The 23243-nt window shown below is 42.0% G+C and overlaps 1 long non-coding RNA gene across 1 annotated transcript; it reads right to left on the bottom strand.

Moving 5' to 3' along the window:
* Window positions 1–13175: 13175 nt before the first annotated feature.
* On the bottom strand, window positions 13176–22308 carry LOC106595193 (uncharacterized). Its single transcript, XR_014382240.1, has 3 exons — window positions 20817–22308; window positions 20568–20675; window positions 13176–17985 (listed from the first exon to the last, which is right to left on the bottom strand). It is a non-coding gene; the product is annotated as an uncharacterized LOC106595193 (long non-coding RNA).
* Window positions 22309–23243: the final 935 nt, after the last annotated feature.

Below are 23243 nucleotides of genomic sequence, written 5' to 3'. Positions count from 1 at the left end.
AGCTGCCCTGGGGAATTACTGATTCTACCTGGATTATGTTGGAGAGGCTTCCATTAAAGAACACCCTCTGTGTTCTGTTAGACAGGTAACTCTTTATCCACAATATAGCAGGGGGTGTAAAGCCATAACACATACAGTTGAAGTCAGAAGTTTACATACACCTTAGCCAAATACATTCAAACTCAGTTTTTCACAATTCCTGACATTTAATCCTAGTAAAAAAATCCCTGTTTTAGGTTAGTTAGGATCACCACTTTATTTTAAGAACGTGAAATGTCAGAATAATAGCAGAGAGAATTATTTATTTCAGGTTTTATTTCTTTAATCACATTCCCAGTGGGTCAGAAGTTTACATACACTCAATTAGTATCTGGTAGCATTGCCTTTAAATTGTTTAACTTGAGTCAAACATTTTTACATTTACATTTTAGTAATTTAGCAGACACTCTTATCCAGAGCGACTTACAGTAGTGAGTGCATACATTTCATTTCATGCATTTTTTGGTTTGTTTTGTACAGGCCCCCCGTGGGAATCGAACCCACAACCCTGGCGTTGCACACACCATGCTGGCGTTGCAAACACAATGCCCCACCAACTGAGCCACAGAGAAGACCAAACAATTCGGGTAGCCTTCCACAAACCTTAACCGGTTTAGGATAGGGGGCAGTATTGACACGGCTGGATAAAAAACATACCCGATTTAATCTGGTTACCACTCCTACCCAGTAACTAGAATATGCATATACTTATTACATATGGATAGAAAACACCCTAAATTTTCTAAAACTGTTTGAATGGTGTCTGTGAGTATAACAGAACTCAAATGGCAGGTCAAAACCTGAGAGATTCCTTTACAGGAAGTGGCCTGTCTGACCATTTCTTGAACTTCTTTTCCATCTCTATCATTTACTAAGGATCTCTGCTCTAACGTGACACTTCCCACGTCGTCCATAGGCGCTCAGAGCCCGGGAAAAAACAGAATGTCGTCATTCCAGCCCCAGGCTGAAACACATTATCGCCTTTCTCAAGTGGCCGATCAAGAGACACTAGCTTATGCGCGTGACCCCGACCGCCCCCGCCTTTGGGATTTTTTCCTCTGTTTGCCGAAAAGGAGATTCCCTGTCGGAATATTATCGCTTTTCTACGAGAAAAATGTCGTAAAAATTGATTTTAAACAGCGGTTGACATGCTTCGAAGTACGGTAATGGAATATTTAGAATTTTATTGTCACGAATTGCGCCATGCGCGCGACACTTCTTTACTATTTCGGATAGTGTCTGGAACGCACGAACAAAACGCCGCTATTCGGATATAACGATGGATTATTTTGGACCAAACCAACATTTGTTATTGAAGTAGCAGTCCTGGGTGTGCATTCTGACGAAGACAACAAAAGGTAATCAAACTTTTATAATAGTAAATATGATTATGGTGAGTGCTAAACTTGCCGGGTGTCTAAATAGCGAGCCCGTGATGCCTGGGCTATGTACTTAGAATATTGCAAAATTTGCTTTCACCAAAAAGCTATTTTAAAATCGGACATATCGAGTGCATAAAGGAGGTCTGTATCTATAATTCTTAAAATAATTGTTATGCTTTTTGTGAACGTTTATCGTGAGTAATTTAGTAAAATGTTAGCGAATTCCCCGGAAGTATGCTAGTTCTGAACGTCACATGCTAATGTAAAAAGCTGGTTTTTGATATAAATATGAACTTGATTGAACAAAACATGCATGTATTGTATAACATAATGTCCTAGGGTTGTCATCTGATGAAGATCATCAAAGGTGAGTGCTGCATTTAGCTGTCTTCTGGGTTTTGGTGACATTATATGCTGGCTTGAAAAATGGGTGTCTGATTATTTCTGGCTTGGTACTCTGCTGACATAATCTAATGTTTTGCTTTCGTTGTAAAGCGTTTTTGAAATCGGACAGTGTGGTTAGATTAACGAGAGTCTTGTCTTTAAATAGCTGTAAAATAATCATATGTTTGAGAAATTGAAGTAATAGGATTTTTAAGGTTTTGAAAATCACGCCACAGGCTGCCAGTGGCTGTTACGTAGGTGGGACGAATTCGTCCCGCCTAGCCCAGAGAGGTTAAGCCATTTTTCCACAAGTTTGGAAGTATGCTTGAGGTCATTGTCCATTTGGAAGACCCATTTGCGACCAAGCTTTAACTTCCTGACTGATGTCTTAAGGTGTTGCTTCAAAATATCCACATCATTTTCCTTTCTCATGATGCCATCTATTTTGTGAAATGCACCAGTCCCTCCTGTAGCAAATCACCCCCCACAACATGATGCTGCCACCCCCGTAATTCACGGTTGGGATTGTGTTCTTCGGCTAACAAGCCTCCTCCTTTTCCCTCCAAACATAACGATGGTCATTATGGCCAAACAGTTCTATTTTTGTTTCATCAGACTAGAGGAAATTTCTCCAAAAAATATGATCTTTGTCCCCATTTGCAGTTGCAAACCGTAGTCTGGCTTTTTTATGGCGGTTTTGGAGCAGTGGCTTCTTTCTTGCTGAACGGCCTTTCAGGTTATGTCGATATAGGACTCGTTTTACTGTGGATATAGATACTTTTGTACCTGTTTCCTCCAGCATTTTCACAAGGTCCTTTGCTGTTCTATGATTGATTTGCACTTCTCGCACCAAAGTACATTCATCTCTAGGAGCCAGAACGCGTCTCCTTCCTGAGCGGTATGACGGCTGCGTGGTCCCATGGTGTTTATACTTGCGTAATATTGTTTGTACAGATGAGCGTGGTACCTTCAGGTGTTTGGAAATTGTTCTCAAGGATGAACCAGCTTTGTACAATTTCTGTTTCTGACGTCTTGGCTGATTTCTTCAAATTTTCCCATGATGTCAAGCAAAGAGGCACTGAGTTTGAAGGTAGGCCTTGAAATACATCCACAGGTACACCTCCAATTGACTCAAATGATGTCAATTAGCCTATCAGAAGCTTCTAAAGCATGACATAATTTTCTGGAATTTTCCAAGGTGTTTAAATGCACCATCAACTTAGTGTATGTAAATTTCTGACCCACTGGAATTGTGATATAGTGAAGTATAAGTGAAATAATCTGTCTGTAAACAATTGTTGGAAAAATTACTTGTGTCATGCACAAAGTAGATGTCCTAACCGACTTGCCAAAACTATAGTTTGTTAACAAGAAATTTGTGAAGTAGTTGAAAAACGAGTTTTAATGACTCCAACCTAAGTGTATGTAAACTTCTGACTTCAACTGTACGCCTGCAGACTATGATCGATAATATCAAAAGCCGCTCTGAAGTCTAACAGCCCCCACAATCTTTTTATCATCAATTTCTCTCAGTAATTTGTGTAAGTGCTGAATGTTGAATGTTTTTCCCTACAAGCGTGCTGAAAGTCTGTTGTCTATTTGTTTACAGTAAAATAGCATTGTATCTGGTCAAACACTATTTTTTCCAAAATTTTACTAAGGGTTGGTAACAGGCTGATTGGTTGGCTATTCCAGCCAGTTAAGGGGGCTTTACTATTCTTAGGTAGGGTAATAACGTTTGCTTCCCTCCAGGCCTGAGGGAACACACTTTCTTGTAGGCTTAGACTGAAGATATGGCAAATAGGAGTGGCAATATTGTCTGCTATTATCCTCAGTAATGTTCTATCCAAGTTGTCAGACCCTGGTGGCTTGTCATTGTTGATAGACAACAAAACATTTTTCACTTCTTCCACACTCACTTTACGGAATTCAAAATCCCACCGCTTGTCTTTCATAATCTGATCAGTTCTACTTGGATGTGTGGTGTCGGTGTCAGTATCAGAATTACCCCTTTTACTTCCATTTACTGTAACCTCTCACCCACTGAGCACCGACGGACACCAGATGTCTATGGACGTTGAAAAGTAGTTTAAGTACAATACACTAGAGTAGAGTATCATTTACTGTATTGTACTGTACTGAACTATACAGTAACGAACTATACTGTAATGAACTATACTGTACTGTATTCTACTGTACTGAACTATACTGTACTCTATTGTACTGAACTATACTGTACTCTACCGTCCTCTACTGTAATGAACTATACTCTACTGTACTGAACTATACTCTACTGAACTATACTCTACTGAACTCTACTCTACTGTACTGGGCAGTACTCTACTGAACTATACTAAACTCTACTGAACTCTACTGTACTCTACTGTACTCTAATGACCAGTACAGTATAGTTCAGTACAGTATAGAACTATACTGAACTATACTCTACTGAACTATACTGTATTCTACTGTACTGTACTGTATTCTACTGTACTGAACTATACTGTACTATACTGTACTCTACTGAACTACACTCTACTGGACTATACTCTACTGTACTGCACTATACTCTACTGTTATGAAAGGAACTAGACACGGACACGAATGATCCATTGGTAGTTTGTTGTAACCAAGTATTGGTGCTAACCGTGTGTTACTGGATGCTAGCATGCTAGTTAGCTACGGCGTCATATGACACGGTGCACTGGGTGGGTTTCACGGAAGAATACTGTACCAAGTTATCTAGCTGAATAAACTAAGTTTGAGCCTATTCCTGGAAACATTGAACCACTGTAGTTTACATCAATTATAATTTCTAAAGTGGAAGTTGGAAAAGTTATTTTTGAGTTATATTTTAGTGAATGGTTAGTGAGGGAGGCCCTGTTCTCTCGCTTCCCCAGTTGTTTAGTTAATTTTCATGCCAATCTCCTTTGCATTAGCGTAGCCTCTCCTGTAGCCTGGCAACTATGTGTCTGTCTATCCCTGTTCTCTCCTCTCTGCACAGGCCACACAAACGCTGCACACCGCATGGCCGCTGCCACTCTAACCTGGTGGTCCCAGCGAGCACGACCCACGTGGAGTTCCAGGTCTCCGGCAGCCTCTAGAACTGCCGGTCTGCGGCCAACATGGCAGAGTTCATCTCAGCCTATGCTACCCTCCAGTCCCTTGAAAATAAAGGAAAGCCGCACACTCTAAGAGCTCAGATGCAAAAATGTAATCACCAACGCTTCGACAGCGAAGCTGTCTTCATCAGGGTATCATCAAACACTGCGAGATGAGTCATTTATATAGTGTCAGGAGACACACAGGTGTTTGTAATCATGGCCAAGTATGGCCTAATATCATTGGTTAACTCAAATATTTAAAAAAATGGCATACAAAGAACATACAAAAAGACAAACAAATGGATAGCATACGATCATAGCATTTGTAGTCTAAAATGTATCTAACAAACAATTACAATGGCAAAATCACAATTATCACAAGAATGGCTTCAGATCAAAGTCTATGTTGAGACCGAAGGGAGCAAGGGTCTTTAAATTAAAGATCCAGGCAGCCTCTCGTTTCAACAATAAATTATCAAGGTCACCCCCTCTCCTCGGGAGGGTGACATGTTCGATACCAATATAACGCAGAGACGAAATCGGATGGTTTGCTTCCAAAAAGTGGGCCGCAACTGGGTAAGTTAAGTTTTTGCACCTAATGGTGCTACGATGCTCCGAGATACGTACTTTTAATTCACGCTTTGTTTTACCCACATAATTTTTACCACAAGGACAAGTTATAAGATAAATAACTGCCTTAGTGGAACACGTAATAACACCTTTAATTGGGATAGATTTCCCTGTTTGGGGGTGTTTGAAGGATCTACATTTATAAGTGCCATTGCATTGAGCACAGCCATTACACTTGTAATTTCCATCCAGTATGGGCGCAAATAGACGTTGTTCAGGAATATCTTGGGGTGGTAAATCAGAGTGTACCAATTGGTCTCTGAGATTTCTTCCCCGCGAGAATACGACCAGGGGAAGATCAGAAAACACATTAACGAGACTATCATCATATTTCAGAATGTGCCAATGTTTGGAACGATTCCTTTAATTTGTTCAGAGCACTTTGAATAGCGGGTAGTGAGAACGCAAGAATGCGTCTTTTTGCGAGACTGACCTTGAAAAAGGTCATGTCTCGTTTTGTTTTGAATTTTCTCAATGGCAATATTAATCTGATCATTGTTGTACCCCCTCTCCTTGAACTTATCCTGAGTCTCAGCCATATTTCTGTCGAAATCTGATTGTTTAATACAAATTCTTTTGATTCGACAGAATTGGCTGTAGGGCAAACTATTTTTCAAGGGCAGTGGGTGACAACTATCAGCCCTCAACAAACTGTTACGATCAGTAGGTTTCCTGTAAAGATCAGTGTATAAAACATTATCTTCACACACGATCAGAAGATCAAGAAAACTGATTTGACGTGTATCAGATTGCATAGTAAATCTCAAATGTTCAGAACAGGAGTTAAGAAAAGCATAAAACGCCTGGAGCAGTTCTGCATCACCCCTCCATAGAACAAAAATATCGTCAATATACCGTTTCCAAATAATGATGTTAGGCAAGAAAACATTTTTGAGAGGGTTGAAAATGGATTGTTTCTCCATGTAACCCACATAAAAATTAGCATAGTTAGGAGCCATGGGGGATCCCATAGCAGTACCCTTCGTCTGAATAAAGAAATCATTTAGAAACATGAAGTAGTTATGTGTGAGTACTATTTCAGCCAATGTTACAATGCAGGCACTGGAAGGTAGCTCATTAGGGTCACGTTGCAGCAGAAAATGTTCCATGGTTTCAATACCGCCCTCATGTGGAATATTTGTGTATAACGACTCAACATCAAAAGTAACTAACAAGGTGTTCTCAGGCAGAGGATCAAGAGATTCAATAATAGAGATCATACTGCTGGTGTCCTTTACAAAGGAGGGGAGCTGTTTAGCAAGTGGTCTAATAAAAAAATCCACAAAAGTAGATAGAGGGGCCGTTACTGCATCAATGCCCGCTACAATAGGGCGCCCTGGAGGGTTTGTAACATTCTTGTGTAATTTCGGCAAAGTATAGAAAGTGGCAATTTTAGGGTGTTGAATGGCCAGAAAGTCATATTCTTTTTTAGTTATCTGACCAGAATTTAAATAACCATCTAGGACAGTAAAGATAGTATTCTGAAATTGGGAAGTAGGGTCACTTGTGAGTTTCTTGTAAAAGGTGTTGTCAAGCAGTTGTCTATGACACTCATTTACATAAGCTGTCCTATCCATGAGTACAACCGACCCACCCTTATCAGCAGGACGAATAAGGACTGACGTATCGGATTGTAAATCAAGCAAAGCTTGTTTTTCATCCTTAGATAAATTATGGAAAGATTTCAAGTCCTGTTTATTCTTAAGGAGATGAGCAACATCTTTTTCAACAAGTCTGCAATATGTCTCGATATAGAGTGATTGCGATTGGCTGGAGGTACAAAATAACTCTTGCTTCTAAAAGGAGTCGGAGTACGTACAGGTAAGTAACCTACTGGTTCAATAGAAGTGTCAGGATTAGGGGAGCTAAAGTATTCCCTTAAACGGATGTTTCTAAAAAACTTGAACATGTCTACCTTAACGTCAAAATCGTTACACTGTGTTGTAGGCACAAAAGATAACCCTTTATTAAGCAAAGAGACATGGGCAGGGCTCAATATCTTGCTTGATAAATTAAAGACACTCAGTCCCGTGGGTTCTGGGACCGTGTGAACGGTCTCCTCTGCCTCTGATAGTCGTTTCTTCTTACCCCGTCGGGTGCGGCATCTCGTCGATGCGCGTGCCTGCGGCCACCTGCGCCCTTTCGTTGGCCCAGTCTCTCGTTGAATAAAAAACTGCCACTGGAAGCCGATGAGGCGCTGGTTGTAGAGTGTTGGTCAGACGGGTGTGGATCAAAGTAAGTGTCATCCCTCCTGCGTCTGCCATGGAGAGGAGCAGGGCCTCCTTTGTCAGGGTTTCTCCAAAAGTAGACTTTATCCTCGGCCTTATCTTTTTTGTCTAATCTGATCATTGTTGTACCCCCTCTCCTTGAACTATCCTGAGTCTCAGCCATATTTCTGTCGAAATCTGATTGTTTAATACAAATTCTTTTGATTCGACAGAATTGGCTGTAGGGCAAACTATTTTTCAAGGGCAGTGGGTGACAACTATCAGCCCTCAACAAACTGTTACGATCAGTAGGTTTCCTGTAAAGATCAGTGTATAAAAAACTCCAGTCCCTTGACTTCTTGGCGCTGACGGAAACATGGATTACCACAGAAAACACTGCTACTCCTACTGCTCTCTCCTCGTCTGACCATGTGTTCTCGCATACCCCGAGAGCATCTGGTCAGCGGGGTGGTGGCACTGGAATCCTCATCTCTCCCAAGTGGACATTCTCTCTTTCTCCCCTGACCCATCTGTCTATCTCCTCCTTTGAATTCCATGCTGTCACAGTCACTAGCCCATTCAAGCTTAACATCCTTATCATTTATCGCCCTCCAGGTTCCCTTGGAGAGTTCATCAATGAGCTTAACGCCTTGATAAGTTCCTTTCCTGACAATGGCTCACCCCTCACAATTCTGGGTGACTTTAACCTCCCTACGTCTACCTTTGACTCATTTCTCTCTGCCTCCTTCTTTCCACTCCTCTCCTCTTTTGACCTCACCCTCTCACCGTCCCCCCCTACTCACAAGACAGGCAATACGCTTGACCTCATCTTTACTAGATGCTGTTCTTCTACTAATCTCACTGCAACTCCCCTCCAAGTCTCCGACCACCACCTTGTATCCTTTTCCCTCTCGCTCTCCTCCAACACTACTCACTCTGCCCCTACTCAGATGGTATTGCGCCGTCGCAACCTTCGCTCTCTCTCTCCTGCTACTCTCTCCTCTTCCATCCTATCATCTCTTCCCTCTGCTCAATCCTTCTCCAACCAATCTCCTGATTCTGCCTCCTCAACCCTCCTCTCCTCCCTTTCTGCATCCTTTGACTCTCTATGTCCCCTATCCTCCCGGCCGGCTCGGTCCTCCCCTCCTGCTCCGTGGCTTGACGACTCATTGTGAGCTCACAGAACAGGGCTCCGGGCAGCCGAGCGGAAATGGAGGAAAACTAGCCTCCCTGCGGACCTGGCATCTTTTCACTCCTTCCTCTCCACATTTTCTTCCTGTTTCTGCTGCTAAAGCCACTTTCTACCACTCTAAATTCCAAGCATCTGCCTCTAACCCTAGGAAGCTCTTTGCCACCTTCTTCTCCCTCCTGAATCCTCCCCCCCCCCCCTCCCTCTCTGCGGATGACTTCGTCAACCATTTTGAAAAGAAGGTTGACGACATCCGATCCTCGTTTGTTAAGTCAAACGACACCGCTGGTCCTGCTCACATTGTCCTACCCTGTGCTTTGACCTCTTTCTCCCCTCTCTCTCCAGATGAAATCTTGCGACTTGTGACGGCCGGCCGCCCAACAACCTGCCCACTTGACCCTATCCCCTCCTCTCTTCTCTAGACTATTTCCGGAGACCTTCCCCCACTACCTCACCTCGCTCATCCTTGACCGCTGGCTACGTCCCTTCCGTCTTCAAGAGAGCGAGAGTTGCACCCCTTCTAAAAAAAAATACACTCGATCCCTCCGATGTCAACAACTACAGACCAGTATCCCTTCTTTCTTTTCTCTCCAAAACTCGAGCGTGCCGTCCTTGGCCAGCTCTCTTGCTATCTCTCTCAGAATTACCTTCTTGATCCAAATCAGTCAGGTTTCAAGACTGGTCATTCAACTGAGACTGCTCTTCTCTGTGTCACGGAGGCGCTCCTGCTAAAGCTAACTCTCTCTCCTCTGCTCTCATCCTTCTAGACCTATCTGCTGCCTTTGATACTGTGAACCATCAGATCCTCCTCTCCACCCTCTCCGAGTTGGGCATCTCCGGCGCGGCTTACTCTTGGATTGCATCCTACCTGACAGGTCGCTCCTACCAGGTGGCGTGGCGAGAATCCATCTCCGCACCACGTGCTCTCACCACTGGTGTCCCCCAGGGCTCAGTTCTAGGCCCTCTACTATTCTCGCTATACACCAAGTCACTTGGCTCTGTCATATCCTAACATGGTCTCTCCTATCATTGCTACGCAGATGACACACAATTAAGCTTCTCCTTTCCCCCTTCTGAAAACCAGGTGGCAAATCGCATCTCTGCATGTCTGGCAGACATATCAGTGTGGATGACGGATCACCACCTCAAGCTGAACCTCGGCAAGACGGAGCTGCTCTTCCTCCCGGGGAAGGACTGCCCGTTTCATGATCTCGCCATCACGGTTGACAACTCCATTGTGTCCTCCTCCCAGAGTGCCAAGAACCTTGGCGTGACCCTGGACAACACCCTGTCGTTCTCCGCTAACATCAAGGCGGTGATCCGATCCTGTAGGTTCATGCTATACAACATTCGCAGAGTACGACCCTGCCTTACACAGGAAGCGGCGCAGGTCCTAATCCAGGCACTTGTCATCTCCCGTCTGGATTACTGCAACTCCCTGTTGGCGGGGCTCCCTGCCTGTGCCATTAAACCCCTACAACTCATCCAGAACGCCGCAGCCCGTCTGGTGTTCAACCTTACCAAGTTCTCTCACGTCACCCCGCTCCTCCGCACACTCCACTGGCTTCCAGTTGAAGCTCGCATCTGCTACAAGACCATGGTGCTTGCCTACGGAGCTGTGAGGGGAACGGCACCTCCGTACCTTCAGGCTGTGATCAGGCCCTACACCCAAACAAGGGCACTGCGTTCATCCACCTCTGGCCTGCTGGCCCCCCTACCTCTGCGGAAGCACAGTTCCCGCTCAGCCCAGTCAAAACTGTTCGCTGCTCTGGCACCCCAATGGTGGAACAAGCTCCCTCACGACGCCAGGACAGCGGAGTCAATCACCACCTTCCGTAGACACCTGAAACCCCACCTCTTTAAGGAATACCTGGGATAGGATAAAGTAATCCTTCTAACCCCCCCCCCCCCCCCAAAAAAAAGATATAGATGTACTATTGTAAAGTGGTTGTTCCACTGGATATCATAAGGTGAATGCACCCATTTGTAAGTCGCTCTGGATGAGAGCGTCTGCTAAATGACGTAAATGTAAATGTAGAACTTCAGTAGAATGACCCTTAAAACCACACATTAGTTCAACAACTGCAGAGTTGTGCCCTTGTTTTTTAAGACAATACTCCCTGTAGCTGCTTTTAGCAACGCTGGTGTATTTACACTAGTGTTGCAAAACAAAACTAAACCATCTGCAGGAAGCCAGAAATGAAATGAAATTATATTTTAACTTACTGAGTTGGTGAGCTGGACTGTTGGTCCTTAAAATGGGAGGAATTTGAGACAAAAATATCTAAAGGAACGTATTATTAGACAGACCTACTTTCTCTCTGCTTACCTCATGTCAAAATAAAATCCCACACAAGTTATTCCTTTTTTGTGCACATATGGCACACGTGCAGGACTTTTATTTTAACAAAAGCAGCTGTACTCACTGGTGTTAATCAGATCTTGTTCAGTCTCCTCCTCTTTCACTCCCAAAACATCTTCCTCCTCTTTTATTGAGATAGCCTCCTCTTCCTCTTTCACTCTAGAAGGTTCTTCTTTTTTCACTATATCATCCTCCTCCTTGATTCTCAAAGCTTCTACTTTGTCCTCTTCCACTGTGACAGCCTCTAACCTTTCTTCCTCCTGAACTCCAAAAGTTTCATTATCTTCAATATCCTCCTCTTCCTCCTTTTTTATTCTGAAAGCTTCTACCTCCTCCTCTTCCTCCTTTTTAATTCTGAAAGCTTCTACCTCCTCTTTTACTGTGACAGCCTCTATCCCCTCTTCCACTTTCACTCCAAAAGGTTCTTTCTCTTCTTTCACGGTATAATCCTCTTCTTCTTTCAGTGTGATAGCCTCCTCTTCCACTTTTATCATTCTGAAAGCTTCTTCTTCTTCTTTCACCATGAGCTTCTTTCCCTGTCTAGCAGGGGAGGAGTATCTTAGTGAATTCATAGTGCGTCTGGGCGCATGGCTAGCGAGTTAACGTCAGTTAGATAGCGAGTACCAATCTCAACTACATAAATTCGGTTTAAGTTAACTAGTAGACACGTAAACAGAATTGTGTTGAAAACACTGAGATTAATCAACCCTAAAGGATCAAAAGAGCTTCAATGTTTCGGTTTTATGTTGGCTGGCAAACTTCCCTAAGTGGTTGAAATATTAGCTTTGTTGTTGTTGAAGTGTCCCGTCCCGTCCACTACATTATACGTCACGCAAGAAGCTCCAACTGAAAATACTCACATCGCCATCTGCTGTCTGGAGTGGGTTTCACAGTTTATAAAAAAATATTTTACTACATTTTTATTCTGGCAAACAATGTCATAAATAAAAGAACATTTCAAAATGTGCACTGTTATGTCTGACTTCTTAGAGCCAATACTTTCCTCTATGCAGACGTATACCTGAATGTAAGTGGTGTTCACTATGCATGATTAATACATAATTCATGGTTTATTTGATGTAGTAAATAAATAAATGATTTATTGATGTATAGATAAGAATTTAAATGTGATGTAACAGGTAAATTAACGTTAGGCCATTGTTTGTGTTTTTATGTTCCATCCCGGAACTAACGTTCTCTGTTGTGTTACTGCTACGGAATTTGTTAATTGACTGTGTGCAATCTAACTTAAGCAGATCTTAGTCTGAGTCATAATTGTTGATGGCAGAGGCTAAGACAGTAAAGGGACTTTCAAGGGACTTTAAGGATTCAATAACCTCTTTTCAGGACAAGCAGCCAACGAGGTGTTTTGTTCAACCTATAGAACTTTGTTTATAGTCGCGCCAAGTGCCATTTGTATTGTCGCGCCGTACGCCATTTGTATTCCATTGTTTCAGTACTGTATAATTTATCAACGTTACTGTGTTCATTCAAACATATTGTTCTCACGGCGTGACGTGGATGCATCGGAGAAAAAGACGTGCAAGGCAGCAATAAACGCCCGTTTCAAGGAACCAACCTGTGTCTGTTGTCGTGAAGAGAGCTATACTGAATGTGAATATGTATATTATGTTTAAATACTAGAATAGTAATTGTTAAAGCAGTTCTCTGTTCTTTTCCCATCTAGATCAGATCACATCACAATGTATTTAACAAAGTCACAACGCTTTACAGAGGTAGAGACAGATCAATCAAATCAAAATACGGTGAAAACAGAAATCAACAACACAGAGACAGCATTCAGACAGACAGTCAATCATGTCACAACACTTTACAGAGGTCGGACAGATCAAATAAAATCACACTGCATTTAACATTTAAATAAACTGTTTATTTACCTTTAACAAAGTCACAAAACGCTTTACAGAGAAACAATAAGACAGAAAGCTATAGTAATAAACCCAATCAAAATACAGTGAAGAAAGAGAAATCAACAACACAGCAACAGCATGCAGACAGACAGTACATGGACATACTGTACTGCACTATACTTTACTCTACTGAACTATACTTTACTGAACTATACTATTCTGAACTCTACTTTACTGTACTGAACTACTGAGCTATACTTGTCTGTACTCTACTGAACTATACTATTCTGAACTCTACTGAACTATACTATTCTGAACTCTACTATACTTAACTACACTTTACTGTACTGAACTACTGAGCTATACTTGACTGTACTCTACTGAACTATACTTTACTGTACTCTACTGAACTACACTGAACTATACTTTACTGTGTTCTACTGTACTGAACTATACTTTACTGTACTCTACTGTACTATTCTGAGCTATACTTTACTGTACTATACTTTAGAGTAGAAGCAGGTGGTTTGGTTGTTTAGCTATCTGTAACGTCTAGCAACCCAAAGATAGCGTGTACGAATCTCATCATGGACAACTTTAGCATTTTAACTAATTAGCAACTACTTACTAAATTTTAGCTACTTTGCAACTACTTAGCAACTACTTAGCATGCTAGCTAACCTTTCCCCCTAACCCTTTAACCTAACTCCTAACCTTAACCCCTAAACCTAACCCATAGCCTAGCTAATGTTAGGAACAACAAATAGAAATTCGTAACATATCATACGAAATGGATGATGGACATCCACAAATTAATACATACCATACAATTAGTAACATATCATATTAAATGGAGTGTCTCGGATTTACAAGTAATTTTTACATTGAACCAAAGTGGAATAGACGTTGAATTGACGTCTGTGCCCAGTGGGTTGCTAGTTATAAATATCTTTGATAGTCTAGTGTCAGGCTACCTAAGCAAGCCAGCTAGCTACTAGCAAAGTAAATATAACATTAAATGGGACAACTAGCCACATCCGAGAGAAGTGTGTTTAAAACACAGCGGCAAATATACACAGAAAGCGCTGTAGCCATTTCCTGCAGTCACTTTCCAAAAGCGCCCTCTTTGGCCTCACGGGTGGAATTTATTTCAGAATTTCATTGTAAATAAAGGTTCATTCAAACATCCCTACAAAAATCTGGTGTTTCTATGTCAAACAGTCTTGTTATATTTCTTCTGTGATGTACATAAAGTGTAATAAACAAACCCAAAACAACGTGTCTTCTTTTTTTGTTGTTGCCCATAAACCATGTGTGTGAGATGTATACTTTTCTTTCAAACGTAGATTTGTTTAAGACTACCAAGACTGACCCTGATTTGTCCCACTGCAGAAAAAGGTTAAAAGCTTCAATGTTTCAGCTATGTTCGTTACCAAGACTAGCTGTTGTTGAAGAAGCGTCCCGTCCACTAGATGATATGCCACACTGGCCACATCCCTTACTACCGACTGAAGTTGGTAATGCACTGAACTAGGAAACTCAAACATTTCTGACTTGCTGAACCCAAGTTTCCTAGTTCCGACTTGCACGTGAATGTGGTAAAATCTTTATTTTTATTTTCAGACAACTTTTATTTTTCATTAATTTTTATTGAAAATGATATGGATACTACAAAGAGAAGCATGTGTTGATCAAAACAGATTTTAAATGAGCGAGCTTTTAAAGCATAGGCTACCATACTGCACATCTGCATTTAGGAAATCAATCAAACAGATAATCTCACAATACCCAGCTAGGTCTATATTGTGATTAAACAGTGAAATAAGACCTGTACATGTGAAGTTGTTTGTTACTTCAAATTAAACTACAAAGTACAGTCGTGGCCAAAAGTTTTGAGAATGACACAAATATTAATTTTCACAAAGTCTGCTGCCTCAGTTTGTATGATGGCAATTTGCATATACTCCAGAATGTTATGAAGAGTGATCAGATGAACTGCAATTAATTGCAAAGTCCCTCTTTGCCATGAAAATGAACTGATTCCCCCAAAAAAACATTTCCACTGCATTTCAGCCCTGCCACAAAAGGACCAGCTGACATCATGTCAGTGATTCTCTTGTTAACACAGGTGTGAGTGTTGACGAAGACAAGGCTGGAGATCACTCTGTCATGCTGATTGAGATGGAATAACAGACTGGAAGCTTCAAAAGGAGGGTGGTGCTTGGAATCATTGTTCTTCCTCTGTCAACCATGGTTACCTGCAAGGAAACACATGCCATCATCATTACTTTGCACAAAAAGGGCTTCACAGGCAAGGATATTGCTGCCAGTAAGATTGTACCTAAATCAACCATTTATCGGATAATCAAGAACTTCAAGGAGAGCGGTTCAATTGTTGTGAAGAAGGCTTCAGGGTGCCCAAAAAAGTCCAGCAAGCACCAGGACCGTCTCCTAAAGTTGATTCAGCTGCGGGATCGGGGCACCACCAGTACAGGGCTTGCTCAGGAATGGCAGCAGGCAGGTGTGAGTGCATCTGCACGCACACTGAGGGAAAGACTTTTGGAGGATGGCCTGGTGTCAAGAAGGGCAGCAAAGAAGCCACTTCTCTCCAGGAAAAACATCAGGGACAGACTGATATTCTGCAAAAGGTACAGGGATTGGACTGCTGAGGACTGGGATAAAGTCATTTTCTCTGATGAATCCCCTTTCCGATTGTTTGGGCATCCGGAAAAAGGCTTGTCCGGAGAAGACAAGGTGAGCGCTACCAGCAGTCCTGTGTCACGCCATCAGTAAAGCATCCTGAGACCATTCATGTGTGGGGTTGCTTCTCAGCTAAGGGAGTGGGCTCACTCACAATTTTGCCTAAGAACACAGCCATGAATAAAAAATGGTACCAACACATCCTCCGAGAGCAACTTCTCCCAACCATCCAGGAACAGTTTGGTGACGAACAATGCCTTTTCCAGCATGATGGAGCACCTTGCCATAAGGCAAACGTGATAACTAAGTGGCTCGGGGAACAAAACATAGATAATTTGGGTCCATGGCCAGGAAACTCCCCAGACCGTAATCTCATTGAGAACTTGTGGTCAATCCTCAAGAGGCGGGTGGACAAACAAAAACCCACAAATTCTGACAAACACCAAGCATTGATTATGCAAGAATGGGCTGCCATCAGTCAGGATGTGGCCCAGAAGTTAATTGACAGCATGCCAGGGCAGATTGCAGAGGTCTTGAAAAAGGGTCAACACTGCAAATATTGACTCTTTGCATCAACTTCATGTAATTGTCAATAAAATCCTTTGACACTTATGAAATGCTTGTAATTATACTTCAGTATTCCATAGTAACATCTGACAAAAATATCTAAAGACAATGAAGCAGCAAACTTTGTGGAAATTAATATTTGTGTCATTCTCAAAACTTTTGGCCACGACTGTACATTCACAACTATTTTAAATAAATCCAAATAATTGTAATATTTATTATACTGTCTTTCAAATTCTTAATATTATATGTAGTTGAAGTAATTGTAAATACATGCCAATACTATCCAAATGGTATTTTCAAATACATTCCAATATTCAACTCGTTGTTTTTTCATATAAAGGTGATGTAAATACTGGTTTTGAAATGAATGAAGCCCTGCTCCTATGGCGTCTTCTACTGTGTGTGTAATCTCTCATGGTCTTTCAGTCCCCTTAACTGAAGAAAACCCTTTCCACACTGGGAGCAAAGGTGAGCCTACACTCCTGTGTGTGTCCTCTCGTGTGTTTTTAGGTGCACTAACTGAACAAAACCATTTCCACACTGGGAACAGAGGTGAGGCTTCTCTCCTGAGTGTGTCCTCTCATGCATTTTCAGATTCCTTAAATGGGTAAAACTGTTTCCACACTGGGAGCAGTGGAAAGGCTTCTCTCCTGTATGTGTCATTTAATGCGTTTTTAAGTTCCCTAACCGGGTAAAACTTTTTCCACATTGAGAGCATTGGAAAGGCTTCTCTCTTGTGTGTGTCATCTCATGTGTTTTCAGGCTCGCTACCCAGTTAAACCCCTTTCCACACTGAGAGCACTGGAATGTCTGTTCTCGTGTGTATTCTCTTATGCTCTTTCAGATGCCATGAGTGAATAAATCTCTTTCCACACTGAGAGCATTGGAAAGGCCTCTCCACTAAGTGTGTTCTCTCATGTGATTTCAGGTCCCCTGATGAGAAATATTTATTTTCACACTGGGAGCATTGATACGGCTTCTCTCCAGTGTGTTTTCTTTCATGCACTTTTAGATGCACTGACTGTCCAAAACCCTTTCCACACTGAGAGCAGTGATGAGGCTTCTCCCCTGTATGTGTTCTTTCATGATCTTTCAGCTTCCCTCTCTGGGTAAAACTCTTTCCACACTGGGAGCATTGGAATGGCTTCTCTCCTGTGTGTATTCTTTCATGCTCTTTCAGATGCGATGACTGGATAAATCTCCACACTGAGAGCATTGGAAAGGCCTCTCTACTAAGTGTGTTCTCTCATGTGATTTCGATCCCCTGATGAGAAACATTTATTTTCACACTGGGAACATTGATACAGCTTCTCTCCAGTGTGTGTTCTTTCATGCACTTTTAGATGCCCTGACTGTCCAAAACCCTTTCCACACTGAGAGCAGTGATGAGGCTTCTCCCCTGTATGTGTTCTCTTATGTTATTTCAGGTGCCCTAACCGGATAAATCTCTTTTCACACTGGGAACAGTCTTGCTGGTTTGGATGTCACTGGGTCTGATACCCCTGTAGGACTCTTTCTGGTGTCAGAGTGATAGTCTGGTCTCTCTCCTGTCAAAGACAAACATAGTATTTGGTTAAAACAGAGACCTGAATGATAAAAATGTCTTCTTATGAGGTTTAATCAAGTCTAGATCCCTCATTATAAAATGGGTAGTTTGGATCCTGAATGCTGATTGATTGATAGGCGTTACCCATTTGCAATAATCCATTGGTAATACCTGTTAACAGTTCCATTTGAATTATCCCTAAACATCCACTGTCTCACAGCCCAGCCAGGCCATTTGTAAACGAATCTCCACTGTCCCACAGCCCTGCCAGGACATTTATAAACTAATCTCCACTGTTCCACAGCCCTGCCAGGACATTTATAAACTAATCTCCACTGTCCCACAGCCCTGCCGGGAAATTCATAAACTAATCTCCACTGTCCCACAGCCCAGCCAGGCAATTCATAAACTCATCTCCACTGTCCCACAGCCCAGCCAGGCCATTTATAAACTAATCTCCACTGGAAGAAAAGCATATCAGCACACAGACATATTTAACCCATGGCTACTAGCCTAACATTTGGTTTGTAACAGAGGGACATCATTAACCCATGGCTACTAGCCTAACATTTGGTTTGGAACAGAGGGACATCATTAACCCATGGCTACTAGCCTAACATTTGGTTTGGAACAGAGGGACATCATTAACCCATGGCTACTAGCCTAACATTTGGTTTGGAACAGAGGGACATCATTAACCCATGGCTACTAGCCTAACATTTGGTTTGGAACAGAGGGACATCATTAACCCATGGCTACTAGCCTAACATTTGGTTTGGAACAGAGGGACATCATTAACCCATGGCTCCTAGCCTAACATTTGGTTTGGAACAGAGGGACATCATTAACCCATGGCTACTAGCCTAACATTTGGTTTGTAACAGAGGGACATCATTAACCCATGGCTCCTAGCCTAACATTTGGTTTGGAACAGAGGGACATCATTAACCCATGGCTACTAGCCTAACATTTGGTTTGGAACAGAGGGACATCATTAACCCATGGCTACTAGCCTAACATTTGGTTTGGAACAGAGGGACATCATTAACCCATGGCTCCTAGCCTAACATTTGGTTTGGAACAGAGGGACATCATTAACCCATGGCTACTAGCCTAACATTTGGTTTGGAACAGAGGGACATCATTAACCCATGGCTACTAGCCTAACATTTGGTTTGGAACAGAGGGACATCATTAACCCATGGCTACTAGCCTAACATTTGGTTTGGAACAGAGGGACATCATTAACCCATGGCTCCTAGCCTAACATTTGGTTTGGAACAGAGGGACATCATTAACCCATGGCTACTAGCCTAACATTTGGTTTGGAACAGAGGGACATCATTAACCCATGGCTACTAGCCTAACATTTGGTTTGGAACAGAGGGACATCATTAACCCATGGCTACTAGCCTAACATTTGGTTTGGAACAGAGGGACATCATTAACCCATGGCTACAAGCCTAACATTTGGTTTGGAACAGAGGGACATCATTAACCCATGGCTACTAGCCTAACATTTGGTTTGGAACAGAGGGACATCATTAACCCATGGCTACTAGCCTAACATTTGGTTTGGAACAGAGGGACATCATTAACCCATGGCTACTAGCCTAACATTTGGTTTGGAACAGAGGGATGTCATTAACCCATGGCTACTAGCCTAACATCTGGTTTGGAACAGAGGGGTGTTGTATAAACCTACATTATTATCAACAACACACTACTAAGGACTGTTTCAACCCTGTGGATTGTTATCAACACACTATAAAGGACTGTTTCAACCCTGTGGATTGTTATCAACAACACACTATTAAGGACTGTTTCAACCCTGTGGATTGTTATCAACACACTATTAAGGACTGTTTCAACCCTGTGGATTGTTATCAACACACTATTAAGGACTGTTTCAACCCTGTGGATTGTTATCAACACACTATTAAGGACTGTTTCAACCCTGTGGATTGTTATCAACACACTATTAAGGACTGTCTCCCGGCGCTCCTCTTCACCTCATGTTAAAGAACAGCCTTTAGTTGTTCACAATAATCCACAGGGTTGAGTGCCTTGTTGTTTCAATTCAATAACGCCATAGAGATTTCAATCGGATCAGTCTGTTTTACCTCATAGGCCTAACTCAAATACTATGGACCTAATAACGACATAGAGATTTCAATCGGATCAGTCTGTCTTACCTCATAGGCCTAACTCAAATACTATGGACCTAATAACGACATAGAGATTTCAATCGGATCAGTCTGTCTTACCTCATAGGCCTAACTCAAATACTATGGACCTAATAACGACATAGAGATTTCAATCGGATCAGTCTGTCTTACCTCATAGGCCTAACTCAAATACTATGGACCTAATAACGACATAGAGATTTCAATCGGATCAGTCTGTCTTACCTCATAGGCCTAACTCAAATACTATGGACCTAATAACGACATAGAGATTTCAATCGGATCAGTCTGTCTTACCTCATAGGCCTAACTCAAATACTATGGACCTAATAACGACATAGAGATTTCAATCGGATCAGTCTGTCTTACCTTATAGCCCAACTCAAATACTACGTACCTAAGGCCTTTTCTCCAATCTGGGCTTTCTTTCTCTCCTTATAGCGATGCTGTTTTTCAATGTTAACGTTTTGTTGATGTCCCTCAGTCTTTGTAGCTTTAACAATTCCTACAATACAGAATAAATTATTCAAGTGTAGAACTTCAGTACAATGCCCCTTAAAAAACACGTTTTTTAAACAACTGCTGAGTTTGTGCCCCTGTTTTTAAGACAGTACTCTAATCAGATCTCCAGTCTCCTCCTCTTCACCTTTCTTCTCCTCCTCCTCTTTCACCGTGACAGTCATATCTTCCTCCTCTTTCACTCTAAAAACATCCTCTTCTTCCCCCCCTTTCCCCGTGACAGTCATCTCCGGATCCTAGCCTTTCACGGTGATATCATCCTCCTCTTCCTCTTTCACGACAATGTTCAGCCCCAGTGCTTCTTTCCCCGACCAGCAGACCTCTTCTTCAGCAGGGGGCGAGTAGCTTATTGAGCTCATGGTGGTGGATGTTAGTTGGCTAGCAAGTTAATTAGCATTAGCGACTAGCGAAGTGCTAGGCTATCTTAACAAGCTAGCTGACTAACAACATATATATGGCATTTAATAAATAGTAAGCACACATACTGTGTGTTTAAAACCCTGCGGTTAATATACATAAAATTGTGAAAAGAGCTCCGATGTTTTGGTTTGTATGTTTGCTAGCAAGCTACCTAGGCGGTTAATGAGTCCGTGTTGTTGTTTAAAAAGCATCCTGTCCCGTCCACTAGATTATACGTCACGCAAGAAAAATTACTTGAAAGACTCACATCGCCACCTGCTGACTGGAGTGGGTAATGAAGTTTGGGAAAATATTCAATACACCTGTTTATTCTGCCAAACAATATCATGTCATACCAAAATAACCAGATATTTGTTCCCTTACTTCTTACCACTCCCATAAAAGGGTTTTTGCCTCTTGCCAGGCCGTCATTATAAACAACAATTTGTTCTTATTTGACCTGCCTTGTACATTTAATTTTTTATATTAAAGTAATAGCTAATACTCTCTCCTCTACGCAGATTCTGTCCGTACAATCAGGGTTATAAAGTGCATACCAATATTTTGCCGCAACACAATTCTCAAAACTGCTCGAAACAAGACAGGCTGAAAAATGATGATTAGGCTTCTTCTAGCTATCCTAGTTTAGCATGGTCGGGATAATCCTACCTCCTCTTTGCTCAAGCCGAAACATAGCATTAGTAATTCTCTTCTATTTTCACATCTATTACGTTCAGTTGGTCCTCGATTCCGTTGACAGCGGCAATATGGAACACTGCGGCTTGTTCGTGTCTGCTTCCTGGTCACATGACCACCATGCAAGGAGAGAGAGCGAGCGTAGATCAACATATTTCCTGCTGGATGAAGCCTCAGACGTCTTCTTTAAAAAAATATATATATATGATTTTACTCTGTAACCCAATGCAATTACTTCCTCTCCTTAGCCTTAGGGTTCCACAAAAACAGGAAGTTACCGTTCACAGTATACAGGTGAGTTAAGTGGAAGCTGCTCCTACTCCTCAGAATAATCAGTTATAACTTTTACTGACACTCCACTGCTCAGACTATTAGTTTGTGTATCAACAGAGGCCTTGGACTTGATCAGGTGTTCATCTGTCTGGAGCTACTGCAGTGACTACTTCTTGTGATCAGGTGTTCATCTGTCTGGAGCTACTGCAGTGACTACTTCCTGTGATCAGGTGTTCATCTGTCTGGAGCTACTGCAGTGACTACTTCCTGTGATCAGGTGTTCATCTGTCTGGAGCTACTGAAGGGACTACTTCCTGTGATCAGGTGTTCATCTGTCTGGAGCTACTGCAGTGACTACTTCCTGTGATCAGGTGTTCATCTGTCTGGAGCTACTGCAGTGACTGTTCCCTGTGATCAGGTGTTCATCTGTCTGGAGCTACTGCAGTGACTGTTTCCTGAGATCGGGTGTTCATCTGTCTGAAGCTACTGCAGTGACTGTTTCCTGTGATCAGGTGTTCATCTGTCTGGAGCTACTGCAGTGACTACTTCCTGTGGACACAGCTACTGTATAAATGGCTGCTTGGAGGTTTCCTAGCGATCACCAGAGTTTCTGTCTGCTGTGTTAGATGGATGGACATGAAGGCCATGATACAGTCTCAACAGAATCGACTGAGAAACAGGTAAGGCTGAGAACTCCATTGATAGCTGTCAAATTTATATTTCAACATATTTTTCTACATGTCTTTACTGTCATATTGTCAATATGTCTCATATCAAATGGAAGTGTTTTTGTTATGTTTAAGGTAACTGGAAGAGTTAGAAAAATCAGCCAATGGCCAGAAATGTCAAACTACACAAACAATCTAAGATGACAGAAAAGTGAGCAATCAAATATGATCACTTGTCTTAAAGGGATAGTTTTATGGTTTTAGCTTTTCATCCAAACCAAGTTTTACTACGCTAGTTGTTTAGCAACATCTCTAATCTCCTGGCTCAAAGCTTTATTTACTAAACTGGTTGTTTAGCAACATCTCTAATCTCCTGGCTCAAAGCTTTATTTACTAAGCTGGTTGTTTAGCAACATCTCTAATCTCCTGGCTCAAAGCTTTATTTACTAAGCTGGTTGTTTAGCAACATCTCTAATCTCCTGGCTCAAAGCTTTATTTACTAAGCTGGTTGTTTAGCA

This window comes from Salmo salar, chromosome 02 (genome assembly GCF_965601325.2).
Source record: "Salmo salar chromosome 02, fSalSal1, whole genome shotgun sequence".
NCBI classification, from domain to species: domain Eukaryota; kingdom Metazoa; phylum Chordata; class Actinopteri; order Salmoniformes; family Salmonidae; genus Salmo; species Salmo salar.
Note: the sequence above shows the minus strand (reverse complement) of the source record. Positions and strands in the feature narration are given on the sequence as shown.